We start from the raw sequence: 18,752 nt of genomic DNA, 5'->3' as shown, positions 1-18,752 counted from the left end.
CTCAATAAATGTTAGCTATCACAATAAAAAATATGTAAACATTATTTCAGAGTTCTCAAGGAAGCAAAAAAGAGAGGGGGAAGAAAGAGAGAGAGAGAATGCCTTTGAAGTTGTATTATTAATCTGATGAGGATTGAAGGACATATTGAAGAGGGAAAGGAGGAAGAAAAATGGAAAGAAGGGAAAGAGGGATGGAGAAGGAGAGAGGACTGTCTCAGATTATGATTCCATGAGTCCAAATCTTTCCATAATTATTGCATAGATAAATCCCCAAAGGCTTGGGGATGACAAGAGATAGGAGGGTCTGCATTCACAGCATCATTGTGACTACAACAAAGCAGCACTAGTCTATCACCTAAGAGAAGTGTTAAGTCTTGAGTACACTCTGCTCAAGACAGAACATCCAACTTTCTATTATCCCTCTGGTACTAAGAATTGCCTATGGAATCGTTGGGCAGGTCTAAGATGTTTTCATATTCCAGATAAGTAGTCCCCAAAGTGGGGGAATGCACCCAAAGATGTACACGGAATGATCCACTGGGGTGTGGGAAGAAAATATCAGAGCTTCTAATTTTGTTTACTTTTTAACCCATCCTTTAAACATTTCTAATGTTTGTCTACATGTTATAAAACATTTACTAAAATACCTAGTATGTTTGTAATTTATAAATAATAATATTATACACAGATACACACACACACATTAGAGACTCATGATCAAGTCTTTGGAGAAATGTGACCAAACATTTGGAGAGAACTGATATAGTACATTAGGCATGTTTCAAATACTTAGCATGACTTCACATATACAAAAAGATATCACCTCTTCCCTGTTCTTTGTAAAAGTGGGCTATTGTAACCAGAAAAATGGTCTTGGTTGTCAGTCCAAAGGGAGAAGTATCTTGCTAAATAAGAAGAATCTATTATTCCCTTAAACTCTCCTATTATTTGGGCAGTAATTCAATCCTAAATGCCCCAGCTCCCCTGTGATCATGCTAATGACCTCAGGCTTTCCCTGTTGCCTAGAACCTAGCTAAATATGACTTCATCACCACTCCTCCTTGTTTTCTGGAGAGTTTTAAGAACAGTCTTCCAATTCTGCAGAAATTATGAAATTAACCTAAATAAATGTCGGAGTTCCTGCCAGGGTCAAGAACTGGCACGACCTCAGTATCAGACCACCAGTCTTATCTCCCTTTCTGGTTTATCCTCTTGGTGCCCAGTTGGCACGAGCCAAGCTACTCATGCTGTTTGACAAAGTCCAAGTATGGGGGATGATCCTGAAAACAGGAGATTCCACAGCTGGCTCCTGCTGTTCTCTTTCATTTTGTTTATGGCAATCTTTATAATTGTGGGAATATTTCTGGGGTTTCATGATAAAGTGACTACTCATCTTAGTTACGTCTATCTAAGCAATCATAATGAAACTAATTCCACGAAGAATTAGTTTCTATAGAACAAAATAACAAAACGGTCACGCTCTGTCTAGCACCTTTCTCTTTGCGTACTGTTTTTTAGTTTTAGCGAAAGCCAATAAGCAGAAATCAATAAAGGTCATGTTAATCATTACAAAGGAAAAATGAAAGAAGGCTATGGCTGTAATCCAGAAAATGATCTAAGATTTGGAAAAACAAAAATATCCTAACATATAAATAAAGTTCCTCCGAGGCTGTCAGGAGGAGATGCTTGCAACCTGACCCTGTGTCTGTGTCTCCTCATTCGCCGACGCCGTCCTTTCCTACAAGAGACCCACCCTGGCTGGAGCTGGACTCCGGCACCCAGTGAAGACACAGCAATGGCAGGAAGAAGGGAGGTCTGTGAGCCTGTGAGATCCTGACCCATGCCAGGGTCATCACTAGCACAGTGTCTTTATTTATTTATTTATTTTATTTTTTAGAGATTTATTATTTATTTTAGAGAAAGTGAGAGAGCACGAGTGGGAGGGACAGAGGGAGAAAGAGAGAGAAGCTCAAGCAGACTCCATGCTGAGCATGGAGCCCAAAGCGGAGCTTCATCTCACAACCCTAAGATCAGGACCCAAGTGAAAACTGAGAGCTGGAGGCTTAACCCACTGCGTGACCCAGGCACCCCTCAGCAAGTGTCTTTAAATTAAATGTTTTAAATGTCCTGTTGTTCAAGTAACATGTTGAAACTGTTACTTTTGCTTTCAATAAAGTTTTAGAGGAAAATTCAACCCACATAATTCAGAGCAGAAGGACACATTCAATAGAGGGAACAGTACAGATGGAAGAAATCGCATATTGCCTCTCCTGCATCCCTCCCCCACGATTTTGGGTAACCACTTCACAACCAAACCTTTTCCCCCCCTCTCATTCAAGTCTTCAGGAATCAAGGTGCCCCACCCCTGATGCATATGACCCAAGCAAAGTCAGATACTTGTTGGAAATCTTGGACAGACTGACGCCAGCACAGGAAAATAGTGGGAGCTGAGGTATTCAGATAGAGGCACGCTGAAGAGCCTGAACATTAGTTCTTGCTGACTTGAGGCTTAAAGTTGCCAAGGTTCCTGACCATCTGTGGGAGAAAGCAAAAATGGCCTCAGATTCTTCCTTCTTCTATCCATGCTCTTGGGCAGTCCCTTCCCACACTGCCTCTGAGCTGGAGCATGTGATTTATTTTAGTCAGGATCAAATAGATCACAAGCAGAAACTTGAAAGGTGCTTGTGCACTGGGGCTTGCCCTCTTTTGCCGTACTTGGAGACCATGATGAAGGTTTTCTTCTGATTCTGTAAACTAGTATATCCTTAGAATAAATTCCTTTTGCTTAAAGTTAGTAAAGTTGGGCTTCTGTTGCTTGCAATCCAAATTATTTAGTAGCCAGGCAGGAGACAGATGACAAGATCTTTGTAGGAACCATGGGCAGATATAAATTTCTAGAACGTTCCAAACGTGTCTGGCTTTGAGCCAAACTATTTTGTTGCTCCTCTCCATTCTCCCTCATTCTTTTCACAAGGAAATAGAACAGTATTCCTATGGCTTAAACAATACAAGACACATACTTCAAACTCTGGTAAGGTTGGAGGGGAGGAATTTTAAGACTCTTCTCTGAAGGACTGTCATCGTTGGTCTGGGGCACCATAGGCAAAAACAGGTGGGAAGTGGATAGGTTCTGACTGCACTGCCAAGTGGTCAATGGGCTGTGGCTCGAGGCTGGTTCATATCCTGGCTATTCCATCTATTGACACTGTGACCTTGGGCAAGTTACTTAAGTGTACTAGGGCTTTCCTTCAACTGTAAAATGGAGATAATAATATTTACCTATTTTATTTTATTTTATTTATTTGACGGAGAGAGAGAGCAAACACAAGCAGGGGGAGCGGCAGAGGGAGGAGAAGCAGGCTCCCCGCTGAGCCAGGAGCCCGATGTGGGGCTTGATCCCAGGATCCCGGAATCATGACCTGAGCCGAAGGCAGACCCTTAACCGACTGAGCCACCCAAGTCGCCCCTAATATTAACCTCTTAAGTTGTGGTGAGGACTGAGTTAATTTATGTAAAGTTAACATAGTAAACATTTTATAAATATTTGGTGTTATTATTATAATGATTATTCCTTAGAGTCTAGGTACCCTTGGGGAACAACTTGGAAAGAGACATTTGGCACTGTGGGAGCTTCGATAAAGCCATGAAACAGAAGGTTTTATTTCTAGTCCGGGCTCTGCCACAAACTTGCTATGGTCTTGGGCAAGTCTCTTTGTGCCATTTCCCCACCTGTAACATGGGATAGTCATAATCTCTGTTCTAGTTTGGAAGCAAATATGAAATAACACATATGTAGGAATGTTTCTAAACCTTCAAAAGTGCTTAACTGCTGTTTGGTAAGGTCTGTAATTACTATTCAGATAGTGAGGTAGTTCTGGGTTCCAAATAAGTCCTACAATTTCTCATGTTGTTTGAGTAGGTCCTAACTGGGCAGCTGTTGCATGAGACAGAGAGAGAGAGAGAGAGAGAGAGAGAGAGAGAGAGAAACGCAAAAAGCAATCTTGGAATAAAGACTTATTTACAGATACATTAAACCAAAACCTGTGTGTTGAGAGGCTTGGTTACATGTCAGATCAAAGAGGTCACAGCCTTTTCAAAAGTCTCCCAGAGACCATTAGTATTTCTGATAAAGTACATGAAATCAAGTAACCAGAGAACAGGGGAAAGTGGAAGGCCAAGAACACACTCATACCTTTCTACCTCCTGAGCTGACAGGTGCCACTTAACTGACATGTTCCCCAACTGTCCATAGGACCAGGGTTGAGTGTCCTTTGCCTCGGCTGGGGATAACTCGGGATTTAAGGCCCACTGAATCTAAGGCACTCATAATGTGAATTCATTTTAAAGCACACTGCTTTTTATAATTGTTCCAGTCACCAAGTTCTAAACTAAGTAACAATTTGCTTCTGTAATATAAAGATGAACTTTTTTGATGATTTTAATGATTTTAAGGAACATCTTAAGGAATAGTAAGGAACATTTCTATATTTTAGAAAATTTGGATGGTGCAGAAACACATAAAATTAAAAGCACCTTGGGCGCCTGGGTGGCTCCGTCAGTTAAGCATCTGACTCTTGATTTCAGCTCTGGTCATGATCTCAGATCAAGCCCTGGGTCAGGCTCCGTGCAGGGTGTGGAGGCTGCTTAAGATGAAATCAAAGCACCTGAATCTTGCTGCCGCCTGAGATTATTGATGTCACTATGACAGTGTTTCCTTCAAGCTGTCTCACTGTGCACATCCACATTCATGAACATATACCTATCTACAGAGCAGGGATTCTTCTGCATGTACAGTTTCAGAACCCACATTTTCTTTTGCTTAATATTCATAGATGAGAGTTTCTATGGGACAACATTCCAAACCGGCAGCGTGCAAGACAGTAAGGGCCAGCAGCTGTGGTGGTATCCGACCAAGCTGTTACTACGAGCATTACATACACCAAGAGAGTCTGGAGGGCAGTTGGTATTCATTTCAGTACATATATGCAACATCTGGCTGCCTCGGTGGGGACGTGCAGGATATGTGAAAGGTAGTAAGAAACTGTGATCGTGGATAAAGGATGATCGATGTTGATCATTTGTTTCAGGAAGTAAATGTGATCCTACTGACATTTCAAGTCAGGGACTTCAGCAGACAGAGATGAGGTAATGGGATCAGGATTTCTATTTTCAAATCGAAAGCTTGCCTGGCTGTGACATGCTGAAATGTTGACAAACATGCTGCCTTCCACTCTTTAAAAAGAGTAACCTTTGCTTCCTACACTGAGGGCATTTCCTAAGGTCAGACCGAACCTCCTCTGCAGCTGGACTCATGGCCGACTGGTGCGTTTGCCTACTTGTTGCCCCTTCTTTGCATAAATGAGAGAAGTCAAGCGAAGGACATAAAGGTGGAATCATCTGCCCACCTCAAAGCATGAACCTCAGTTACATTAGAGGGCAAGTTGCACAACATAAAACAGAGGTTTGCCTCCTCAAAGACTTTTCAAGAGCACGCACTGCATAGCATAGGAATTTCTATCCTATCCTCAAGAGCAGACAGGGGCAAATACACCAGTCAGCATTTGATAAAGGCTGTTAGCAAATAAAGAATAAATAGTCCCAAAAATATTTAGAGAGGAGGAATGTAACTATTCTGTCTAAAACCTTAAGATTTCTGGTTAAGATTAAGGGGGGTAAGGCATGTGTCAGTGGAGAGAAGCACAACCGTCTTCAGAATCAGGCCAACACTGAGCCAAGGAGAGAGATCTTTATGGTGTTAGTTTTTCTTCAGGGTATTTAAATTGGGATTGGATTGTCTAAACCCACATAGCCCCTGGTGACTTCTGGAGTGTGTCTGGAGTTCTCTGGTGACTTGGGGAGTAGACTTGAGGTTTAAGGCAGGAGAGGGAGCTGGAAGGAGAGAAAGATAATAACCCCACCCACCCACCCACCTCCACGTTCAAGACCACAGCAGTGGCTTGGGCTAACGCTCACCAGTCATGTGCTGGATGCCAGGTGCTCCGCCAGACTGCACTGAAACTCTCGATTTGATCCTGGAACACCGACATAAGGTAGGTCCTACCTCGGGGACACCGAGGCATGGAGGTTAGTGACCAAAGTCACAAACAAATAAGTGGTGGAGTTAGAGTCTGAACCCAGGAACTGGGAGTTCATGACCCTCAGCTTGACCGCTGTGGGTTCCCGCAAGGCCGACCGCCACTCTGTGTCTGCTTAACTACCTAATCTTGAGCAAGTGACTCCATTTCCAAGTCTCAGCTCCTTCACTTTTAAAAAGCATAATAAAAATAATCTGGTCTGTCCACCACAACATGGCTGTGACAACCAAATGAGAAGACATGGGAATGCATGGGAATGCCACCTGCAGAATATGGCATGCTATCCATCTTCAATTACTTTCATTATTACTGATGAATGAAAAGAAAGAAAAAGGGCACTTATTTCTTCATTTTGAGGTTTGTTCTTTGTTTTGTGTGAACATTTTAATTTTAATAATCAACATCAGGCAATGGAAGTAACCGATATTCACATTAAACATGGAGAAAAAGCAGAAAACATTCCCTCTATCAGGAATCTGTGATTAGAAAGAAAAAAAACCCCGTGATTATTTTGACAAGGCAGTGACTTAGAATGGCTCTGGGGGGGCAGTGGGGAGGGAGCTCTGTAGCTCCAGCGATAAAGCTTGCTCTAAGTGCTTGCAGGCTAGAGACACTTCCCTTTCTGGAAGTGGAAATGTATTCTCAAGGATTTGTGGCTCTCCAGATAATGACTTCCTGTTCCACGAAAACAAAGCACAGCCACTGGAAATAACAGCCTATCTCTGGTCCTTATTCCACATCTTAGAGCTATCATTCTCAGTCTGGTCTGAAAGAGGCTTCTCCAGCTCCAGGCCTCTAAATCCTCAACTGTTAATCGGATAGACAAAAATGCCAGAATTTAAAGCGAAGGTTAGAGAGAGTTACCTTTGAGCAAAACCACCCTGGACTCAGACTAATCTGCTGGAAGTCATTAAACTCCCGAGCAGGGCTCAAGTCTTTGATCTACACTTCCATCACAGCACACACAGGCATGATCTCTTTGTGTTTATTTTCCCACTCTGGCCACTACATAACAGCCTTTTGAACTGAATTGTGCTGGGAACTTCACCTAGGAACCCAAAGTTGGGAAAGAGGAAAAAAGGAACATCTCCAGAAATTAAGGGATAGAAGGGTCAGCAAAGAAGAGTTTAGTCATCTACCATTAAATGAATTCTTTTTTCAGTCGATCTATACATGTTCAAGTTTTATCACAAAGTATGATGGGCAGAAAATACAGTACTTTTTATACAGGAGGCTGAAACACAAGGAAAGGGTGAAAATTAGGTTTAATGTACTGAGGAAGCAAGAAATAAAGTCATAGATGTAACACTCCACTTTCGGGTGCCTTTGAAGTCGCCTTCAATGGAGATTTACCACTGTGGTTGCACAGCACAGTGTTAACATTTTATTATGAGCCCTGTGTACAATCAGTCCTGTGATAATAATATTTTAAAAAGAAAAAATGGTGATCGTACAGTTCTGCAAGGGGACAGCTTCTTCTCCACCTGAACATGGAATGTCTCAGAACTTAGGAGTATAGAGGAAAAGTTTTCAGAAAGAACTGATAGGACTGGGTCTAAAGTCTACTAATCTGTAATCTTATTAATTACACAGAAGGTTAAAAACTTTCTTTTAACACAAGCAATCTATGTTCACCGAAAAAAAATGAGAAGATACAGGCAAGCAGGCGGGGGGAGCACCCAAAGTCCCACGTTTACCACCACGATAAGAGACATCTGTGCTATTATAAAGGCTGATGAAGGAGAAACTGAAAATTACAACAGTCCAAAGTGTTCCCAAATTAACTGTAGGACACAGGTGGGACTCACGGGACACGAAACTGCACATAGCACTAGGATCTGGTGGTCACTTTGAAAAACGTGTCTGGACTTGTGTTCTCTTACGCAACTCCTCTGAACTTCTGCAGAATATTAGAGAAGTTATTCACACATGCACAGAATAATGTGTTGTACAAGAATACCTTGTGAGACCATCACAATAGATGAAGAAAAGTAAAATTTAACACCCATCAGTAATGAAAACTCTCAGCACACTAGAAATGGAGGACAATTTCCTCAATTTGATAAAGGGCATATGTGTGTATGTGTGTGTACATACATACACACACACACACACACCCCTCAGCTAATATCATAATGGTGAAATATTGAATGTTTTCCCCCAATCTCATCGCATCTATTCAGTACTGTAGTGGAGTCCATATGCATGGCAACAAGGTAAGGAAAGGGAATGAAAAGCAAAAGAAAGAGATAAAACTCTTTTCATAGATGGCATGATTGTGTACTCAGCAAATCCAAAAATATCAACAAAATCATAGAAGCAATGAGCGAATGCAGCAAGGTGTCAGGATACAAAGTCATTACTTAAAAAAGCTAATTATAGGGGCGCCTGGGTGGCTCAGTCAGTTAAGCGTCTGCCTTTGGCTCAGGTCATGATCCCAGGGTCCTGGGATCGAGCCCCGCATCGGGCTCCCTGCTCCGCGGGAAGCCTGCTTCTCCCTCTCCCACTCCCCCTACTTGTGTTCCCTCTCTCGCTGTGTCTCTCTCTGTCAAATAAATAAATAAAATCTTTAAAAAAAAAAAAAAGCTAATTATTTATCTAAATACTAGTAACAGGGGCGTCTGGGTGGCTCAGTCAGTTAACAAACTGAGGGTTGCTGGAGTGGTGGGGGGTGGGAGGGATGGGGTGGTTGGGTGATGGACATTGGGGAAGGTATGTGCTATGGTGAGTGCTGTGAATTGTGTAAGACTGATGGATCACAGACCTGTACCTCTGAAACAAGTAACACATTGTATGTTAAAAAAAAAAAGATAGTAGGAAGGGAAAAATGAAGGGGGGGAATTCAGAGGGGGAGATGAACCATGAGAGACTATGGACTCTGAGAAACAAACTGAGGGTTCTAGAGGGGAGAGGGGTGGGGGAATGGGCTAGCCTGGTGATGGGTATTAAGGAGGGCACGTATTGAATGGAGCACTGGGTGTTATACACAATGAATCATGGAACACTACATCAAAAACTAATGATGTAATGTACGGTGATTAACATAACATAATTAAATAAATAAATAAATAAATAACACAAACAAGGTACCATGAATGAGGAAAAAAAAAACAACGGAACAGACCTTTAAGAATTTCAGATAAATGGAATTATTAGACACAGACTTTACAGTAACTATGTTTAATCCTTTAAAACAGATAAAAAATAACCTTGAAATATATACAAAAGAGGATCAGATTTGAAATACAATCAAAATTTAAATAAAATAGAATTGAAATTAAAAAAAAAAAAAGAGTCTACCTTTGGCTCAGGCCAGGATCCCAGGGTCCTAGGATCCAGCCCCATGTTGGGCTCCCTGCTCAGCAGGGAGCCTGCTTCTCCCTCTCCCTTTGCAGCTCCCCCTGCCTGTGCTCTCTTACTCGCTCTCTCACGCTCTCTCTCAAGTAAATACATAAAATCTTTAAAAATAAATAAATACTAGTAACAAATAACTGGAAAATGAAATTTTAAAAATTACAATATCATAAAAATTTCAAAAACACAGATTAAATTAAACATGTAAGACCTCTATACTTGAAAACTACAGAACACTAATGAGAGAAATTAAAGAAGGCCTAAACAATGGAGAGATTTCATGTTAATGGATTTTAAGACTCAAAATGTTAAGATGAAAAAGTTTCTGAAATTGAATTATAGAGTCAGTGCAAATCCAAACAAAATCCCTGGACTTTTTTTTTTTTCCCTTTGGTAGAAACTGACAAACTCAGTTTTTATCAAAGCCTGTCAATAGCCAAGATAATCTTGAAGAAGAAAAATGTTGGAGGGCTTTATTACTAAATTTTAAGATTTACTATAAAGACTCAGTAACTAAGATAGTATAATAGGAAAGACAAATAAGTTAATGGAAGAGAATAGAGAGTCGAGAAGTAGACCCATACATATATACTCATCTGGGTTTTGACAAAGGTGCCGTAGAATTCAATGGGGGAGGGAAGTTCTTTTCAATAAAGTGTGCTGGAGCAACTAGACACACATATGGGAAAAAACAGACCTTAACCTTTTCCTCTCTCTCTATATATACAGGAATTAAAGTGAGAAAGGTCATAGATCTATATGAGAACCAAAACTGTAAAACTTTTGTAGGAAAACATAAAAAAAAATTTCATGACCTTGCAGGCTGCAGTGATTTCTCATGACACAAAAAGCACTACCATGAAAGAAAAAAAAACTTAATAAATTGCATCTTATCAATTTATCAAGATATCACTTAAAAAGTTAAAAGGCAAGCTATTAAAAAAAAGACATATCCAGAATACATAAAGAACTCCCACAAATCAATAATAAAAAGAAGAATAACCAATTTAAAAAAACAGGCCCTTCATAAAAGAAGCTATATGAATGGCCACAGAGCACATGATAAGGTGCTCAACATCATTAGACACTAAGGAAGTGCAAATTGAACTATAATGAGATACGACACATCCACCAGAAAGGCTAAAGTTGGAAAGCATGATCATATCATATGTTACAGGATGGAAAACAACTAGAACTCTCTTATATTGTTGGTAAGAGTACAAAGCGGTAAAATCACTTTGAAAAATGGTTTAGCAGCCTAATAAATTTGCACATTCACCTAACTTATGATCCAGCAATTCCACTACCATGTTTATATGTGAGAGAAGTGAAAAATATGTCCACAAATAGATTTGTTCAAGAATGTTCATAGTAGCTTTATTAATTATAGTAAAAAACTGGAAATACCCCCACTACCCATCAACAGGAGAATGGCTAAGCAAACTGTGTCATATTCATATAATAGAGTACTACTGTAGCAATAAACCTAAGTGAACTGTTCAGACATAGAGCAACATGACAAATCTTAAAACCACTACCTGAATCTCAAAAGTCACTATCACACCATCACTTACCCTGGTTTCACTGATTCATTTAATCTCATATGAGCCCTATAAAGTAGATACAATTATCCTTCAGTTTTAATAATGAAAAAGATTCACAGAGGAAAAATAATAGCCAAGATTGTATTTACTCATTCATTAGTTCATTCAATACTTACTGAGCATATACGTTCGCTAACAAGTGGTGTGTCACATGCTGAGGATAAAATGTTAGCGAAACCAGACACAAGATTTAAACCCAGTCCTTCCACTACACAACACTGCCCGGTACTGCAACGGGCCCTACATCAAAAAAACGAGTAAGACATTATCAGTGCAATTACCATACAATACAAAGTGCTCCTATAGGTATGTGCAAAGTGCTGTGTGAACCCAAAAAGGGAAATGCTTGATAATTCTGCCTGAGTTGGTTGAAGCCAAACTGGCAAAGCAGCTGACATCTCCACTGGAAATCTAACAGCAGACAGAGTGCTTTCAGGTGCTGAGAAAGAGTGGAAAGAGCTCAAGATTTGGAACCAAGTCTACCTGGTGGGGATGCTGGCTCAGTACTGACATTTGTGAAATGCGAGTAACTATCCAACAGCTTGAGGGGTGGTTGTGGGAACTGGAAATAATACCTAAAAATCTAAGCACAGGCAGAGAAAACTCAAATTAGAGTAGCTTTTATTTCTGAGCAAATCACTGGTGTTAGTCAGACTGCCAATATATGTCTCCTACTGTAGATGGTGCATCAATCCCCAGAAAGGCTTACCTCTCAAAACAAGAATGTGATTACCTTTCTAAGGCTTGGAAAGCTTAGGACTAGACCTGCAACCCACAGTGATTTGCTGGCTTTTGATCCCCCTCCTCGTGTGAACATGACTTGTGCCCAACATACGCCATGAGACTGTGTTACATAGAGTTGGCTATCTCAGTTTGAGTGGCTTCCACGGGGTTAGAGCCCAGGCCCCCAAAACACCTGGACTAGTGGGAAAAACAGCCACTCTGCATTGTGCCTTTCCACACAAAACCACCCAGAACATGCACCTGATCGCGGGGCCTCCTCTATGCCCAGCTCATGGCAATGTTCCCTTTAACCTGCATCACACGGCCCTATTGGTCTCCAGATTCCTAGAACAGAGGCTAGTGGGAGGTACTAAATTAATCCGAGAGAGACAGCCTAGTAAGGCAGGGCCAAAGTGGCAGAATTTTCTCAATACACAGAGGCTCTTCCTGAGGCACCTGCATCCAAGATTTTAATATAGATAACGAAATAGGTTCAGTATCCCTCCTGATGGCACAGCAGGTTAGTGCTGCTGAATATTAAGGCATTTACAAAACAAGAGGTCAGAAGTTGTTTGCGAGGCTGAGTGGCTCTTTATTGACATTTCCAGTCAAGCTAGAATAATTACAGCAAGAGTGGCCTTGGCACCAGCCTCTCCTAACCACACAGGTTTATAGGTGCGAAGTTGACTGATGAACTGACGCAGAAGGGTGTTTACAATGTTTAATCATCAGAGCGAACACTGCCAACAGCTCCACAAGGAGCACGGCACACGGGAGAGAGCACTGTAACGCAAACAGGCTGTGGGTAACGTCAGGCAAGTGATTTCTGTTCTCCAAGCCTCAGGTCCCTCACCTATAAAATGGGATAATGATGCCCTGCAGCATGTTGTGAGAGTTACAGATAATGTAGGCAAGCGCCTGGCATAATGCCTTGCAGGTACCAGACACCTAATAAATGGCTGCTTCTGTTATCACAATTAATGGAAGGCATGGCCGTCTAGAGTTTTGGGGGAGCCAAGAAGAAGATATATGCTACGGGTTGATTGCTTTTGTTGGATAGAGGCCATGTTAAATGGCTCGTAGCCTGCTTCCATGGAGTGGAGTTCAGGGAAGGGTTGGTGTGTGAGGGGGAAGGGGTGGGTGAGTGGAGGATAACAGGAGAGACAAAGAGGGGAGAGGAGGGGGAAAATAAATAGCTTTCAGAAGAAGCACATAGATCTTGTTACTAGACTATAGCTATTGGAAGGCAAAGCCCAGGTCTTATTTTATGTACATTTTAGCCTGTTTCTGTTCATTATTACTAGCTCCATCAGCGTCTAACATAATACCTGACAGCCAGCAGACACTCAGTAAATGTTTACTGATGCACACCTGGATCGGGCATTGACTCGCACTCGCAGGTGGAGCTCTGACTAAACAGGAAAAGGAAAGGGACAGTGGCGGTGTGGGACAATTGTCGAGCAGCGGTTCTGATAAGCAGAAGTGCCCTTTGTCCCAGCGGTTGAGTCACTGCGCCATCACACTGACAAACTGTGACAGGTTCCATTCACAACACCAATAATGGCATGAGGTCATTCCCTCGACAAAGCAATAAGCCCCAGATAAAGGCTCCAAATCTTAACATGGGAAAGGTCTATCCCAGTCTGTCACCTTCTAGCCCAGTTAGCACATCAGGTACATGAACTATTTTACTGTGCCGTCCTGGACTAGGCGTTCTACATACTCTTTGTTCATTAATCCTCGTGACAACGCTATGTAAGATATTAAGTATAGTTTATAGGTGGAGAAAATGAAATTCACAGAGGTGAAGTAACTTGCCTCAGATCAGATATCAACCAGGCTTCAAAATCATATCGTACAACACACATACAGAAGGGCGTACATATCAAAAGTTTTCACACACCGACTACATTCATGTAACCAGTACCAGAAGTAGAAATAAATCTCCTTGTACTTCTTTCTTGTCATGCCCCCTCCAAGGGCAGCCCCTCTTCTGACTTCTCACAACTCTATGAGTTTTGCCCAGAACATTCCAACCTACAGTAATTTCTCCTTCCACTGAATTCTTAGGTTTTTCTTCTCTGTAATTTCCCAATACCCTCTTGGAGTGTCAATGATTTGTTCTGTTACATACCTTGTCTTTCTAATTACGATTGTTATAAGCTCTTTGAGGCCCAGGTTTTATACTTCTTTACATCAACCCTAGCATACCTAGTATGGAGAACTTACTGCACAATATATGAACCTAACAGTTACTTTCTGCTTTCTGTGTGTCTGGCACTGTTATAAACACTTTACCTGGATTATCTCATTTAAGCCTTCCAACAACCCAGTGAGGTAGGTACTGCTATTTTCTCCCTTCTATAAATGACAAAATGGAGGCAAAAGAAGTAACTTGCCCAAAGTCTTACAGTTAGGGAGGGATAGTCAGGAGGCATGGTTACTCCAGGAAATGCATGAATTGGAGGGCTTTCATTATTCTGTTCTCTTTTTATAAAATTTTTATTCAAGTATAAAACACACATAGAAAAAAGACAACATAAATCACCCATTTAAAGTTCAATGCGCTTTGGCTGTGGGGAGACTGTGCCCGACCCAGCACCTGGATTCAGCTCCTTCATTTCCAACATGGAAAAAACTTACATCAATTCCCTGGACCCTGAAAAGCTATTATAATGCTCCTATGATAAAAACCACCAGATCAGGGTCTGCAGTCTTATCATTTTATCAAAGGCAGAAAGAATCATCCTGATGTCGCAAGCAAATTGGCTACTTTGTCCTTTCAATGCTCACCACCAGCTTCCTTGGGCCAAAAATCAGTCATCATATCTCAAGCTGTGAAGACACAAGTTGTATTGAGCAGGATGTTGTCAAACCAGGAACCTCGGACAAGAGACTCTGGTTGAGAGCACAGGCGGTTTACCCCTCCCTTTGCGATGAAGACTAGGAGAAAGCTCAGTGGGAATAGACCAGCACCCCATTTGTCTGGGGCACAGCCAACTACTGTAGCAACAACAGCCCTACAAGCAACAGAGTTATGGCACATAAGAGTAACCTGGCTTCAGGCATGCATGTTCCCACGTCTCTGCTGTATGTTCTGCCCATGGAAAAACAATGGAAATGCCCAGTAACTTAGTATCTATCTCATCAAATGCCAGACCCTAGAAGATTCCTTTTTTTTTCAGAGAGAGAGAGAGAGAGATTGCACAAGCAGGGGAAGTGGCAGGCAGCAGGAGAAGCAGGCTCCCTGCCCAGCAGGGAGCCCGATGCGGGGCTCGATCTTAGGACCCTGGGATCATGGCCTGAGCCGAAGGCAGACGCTTACCGACTAAGCCACCCAGGCATCCCGATCCTAGAAGACTCTTGCTTCTTCCTGCTACCAGTGGGTTCTTCGGATGTTTAAACAACTGAGCCACCCAGGCGCCCCATGTCCTTTTCATTCTAGCTATGATGGTAGGTGTATAGTGGTGTCAAATTGTGGCTTTATTTGGGCTTTCCCTGATGGCTATGAAGTTGTACACCTGCTGGTCATTTGGATATCCTCTTTTGCGAGTACCTTTTCAAGGCTTTTCTCCATTGGGTGGTCTGCTGTTTTGGAGTTGATGTGTAGAAGTTCCTTATATATTCTGGATATGAGTTTCCAGTCAGATAAGTCTATTGCAAGTTTCTCCTCTCATGATGTAGCTTGCTTTTAACTCTCTTAATAGTATCTACTGGTAAACAGTCCTAATTTTAATGTAGTCTAATTTACCAGTTTTTTCCTTTATAGTTATTACTTTCTGACTCTTGTTTAAAATGCATTTTTTAGGGGCTGCCTTATTAGAGATTGACTGGTGGGGCTGCCAGACAAGGCCCAAGCCTCCCCAAAGCCACAAGGGCTAATAAGCTAAGTTAAGTCACCACAAAGCTCTTTCTCTGGAATTTTACTCTATAGGGAATGAAAATGAAACTGAAAATGGTTGACAGCAGTAGAAGAAACCATCTGAGAGTCCTTGCCAGAGACCCAAATTCTGTTCTACCCCCCCTTTCTGGGTATGGCTTTTCAGCTTGATTTCTGTTCTTCCTTCAGTTCTGTGAGCACATTCTTCTCTTTGCCCCTCCATATCCTTCCAATACACTCTCCTCCTAAGAAAATTTCAAATTAGCCAGAGTCCATTTCTGTTGCTTACAACCAAAGAATCCCACTGATTCCTTCATTCACTCTCTCTGTAGTGACATCATCTATTTTTATATTTGGTGCTAAGCACAAAAGTACAGCTTGACTAGTCACACTGTGCAAACAAGAAATTTCACCTTCTTGAAACTCAGTCCTCATCCTTTCATGACTGAAGTATGATTTTTTAAAAAAACTATGAGCTTTCTGACATCCCAGGGCTGGTTCTGCCAGACACTCACATTAGGAAAAACAATGGCATTTTCAACTCATTGGCTCCTAGGGAAATGAAGAAGGGGAAATCTAGCTAAAACTGCACATTCTCCAATAAAGCAGACAATAAAAAGGTACATTAACCCCTTAACAAAGTATCCAGCAAAGACAGCTCTGCAGCTGTGCCTAAGCATGATAATTACTTTTTTGTGTGTGTGTGCTGACGGCTATAATAATGAGTACTGATAATTTAAGTGGAAGAGCAAATAATACGTTGTGTAGAATATTATTTAAATAAGGAGCACTTCTAAAAATTAAATTATCCTGAATAGGCAGCAGGGGGAAAAGGGGTGACAATCTATAGAAACACTGTTGTAACTGGAAGGGTGTTTGGGAAATCATCTCAGTAATCACGTGCTCAGGCCCTTCATGTTTCACAAAATAAGAGCACAGGCCAACATTAACAAGAGAGTTTTTTTTTTTTTTTAAAGATTTTATTTATTTATTCATGAGAGACAGAGAGAGAGAGAGAGGCAGAGGGAGAAGCAGGCTCCCAAGGAGCAGGGAGCCCGATGCGGGACTCGATCCCAGGACCCTGGGACCATGATCTGAGCCGAAGGCAGACGCTTAACCATCTGAGCCACCCAGGCGCCCAACAAGAGAGATTTTTAAGAAACAAAAAGAAATTATACCTCCAAACGAGTCTGAGCTGGCAAATCATACACATATTGCATTGATACAATTGTAACATTAGGCATTTCTGGATGCATCTTCTGGAAGTGTTTTAGAAACTATGGTGTTTTCTTCAACATGACCTTAGTGGTGGCAAATCTTCATTCCTTGAGGTTGACGGGGTTTGATTTCTCAAAAACATTCAAAACTCAGAGTCAAAGCTGGTGAGTAAGTTTCTGTATTTCCTTTTTTTAAAAAAGGGACAATACACCATAGTGTGGGCTTCAGAGTTAGAGAAATGTACTCCGACATTTCCCAGCATGTGATCTTGAACACAGGAGCGTCTACTTGAGTCTCAATTTCCTTATACATAAGAAGGGACTAACATTCTTTCTGATGGGTGTGGCTGGTAAATGAGATACTGTATCTGAAGCTATTATATCTTTAGCTTTTATTATTGTGACTAAGGGAGGAGAATGGCTTTTGTCTGTCGAATGTAAATTGGTTCTGAAAGGACTTCACAAAAAAAAAGTTTACAGATTTTAGGCTTCACCATTAGTAAGTGACAAGACTTGCAATGTCTCTGGATTTATGCAATCCGGCTCAGACCCAGAAATTATTTCTAAGAACAAAACACAATCATAGAGTCCCAAGTACTGTAGTTGGAGCATTTATTCACAGATGTGCCTCTTGGTGTCAGAGGAGACCTAGACACTCATGCCCTAATTCTGAATCCATCCCTAGCAATGCCCATGAAGGGGCCCATGAAGAAAGGGTAGCTAGCTATTGGTGCAGGGAAAATTGAAAGAAGTGATGGACGAAACAGAAGTTCTCAAAAGAAACCAGATTTACCGAGAGAACATCTTTTACCCATAGACATACACGCTAAGGGACTGTGGGAGGATCAGGGGCAGAATGGCTCCTTTAATAGGCTGCAACTTCAAAATTCAGAGGGCGGGTTTCTAGGATGATACTTGCCAGGTAGAATAGGCTGGTCTTCTGATAGCCAAGCTTTATTTGGTTCAGCAACTGGATTAACAATCTTTCCTTGATATTTGCCTAAAACCTTACTCTGCCCTGCTTCCATGGGAACAGAAATAGGTCATCAAACACCCAAAAAATATGGTTACCTTGACCCCTTAGTGTCCTTATCAATAAAATGAGAAAAACCACACCTACCTCAGGGTACTATGCAAATTAAATGAGATCTCATGAAAAGCATCATTATAGAGTCTGACACATAGCAGTTGCTTGATAAATAAGTAATTATTGGCTTTAAACAGAGAAGGAAATGCCAAATGTTGCATCTGAACTGCTAAGAAGATAATCTATAGATCAAGAGAAAAACTTAAATCTAGTCTGGATAATTCTACAATGTTTGAATCTTGGTTTTGAACAATTGGTATTATATCTTGAATGCATATTTTCTCCATACCTTCTTGTTTTATCAACATATATCTTGAAATTTTGCTTAGTTAAAAGAATTAAAAATCACTTAACCAATCATCCTTGAGAAAAATCTACTCATAAATATCCAGGTCTTGTGCTCTGTAGATCTGACCTTTTCTTTGAATTACCAGAGCTAGAGGATGAGGTTCCATAGAAGATGGATATTCAATAGATGATGAAATATTCCTTCAATCAATCCTCTGGGCCAGATACGGAGTTCAGAGATCTGAATCTGTTTTGATCATGACTGTATTAAGCGCACAGAGTTAGTGGAGGAGTTCTCCTTCAGAGGGGAAAAACAGGAACTGTTCATTCTGTCATCACTGCCTCTTTCACATAACAGATGTGTATTTCCTGTGTCGAGTCAGGGATAACGTGCCAAAGACAGGAAGAGACTGGGTGAAAGGTGTCATTATCTTGAGAATCCTCCACACAGATGACCACCTTTACATTTCAAAAACAATGGCTCTCAAATCGTTTGATGCCCAT

At 41.3% G+C, this 18,752-nt stretch overlaps 1 protein-coding gene and 1 pseudogene across 2 annotated transcripts in view; one reads left to right on the top strand and one right to left on the bottom strand.

Moving 5' to 3' along the window:
* Window positions 1-18,752, bottom strand: part of STON2 (stonin 2) — a 107,890-nt gene that overhangs the window by 23,154 nt on the left and 65,984 nt on the right. The window lies entirely within an intron of this gene.
* On the top strand, window positions 14,405-14,907 carry LOC110571491 (annotated as a pseudogene).

Source organism: Neomonachus schauinslandi, chromosome 9 (assembly GCF_002201575.2).
Source record: "Neomonachus schauinslandi chromosome 9, ASM220157v2, whole genome shotgun sequence".
Lineage (NCBI taxonomy): Eukaryota > Metazoa > Chordata > Mammalia > Carnivora > Phocidae > Neomonachus > Neomonachus schauinslandi.
The sequence above is the reverse complement of the archived record's forward strand: the minus strand, read 5'-3'. Positions and strand labels throughout refer to the sequence as shown.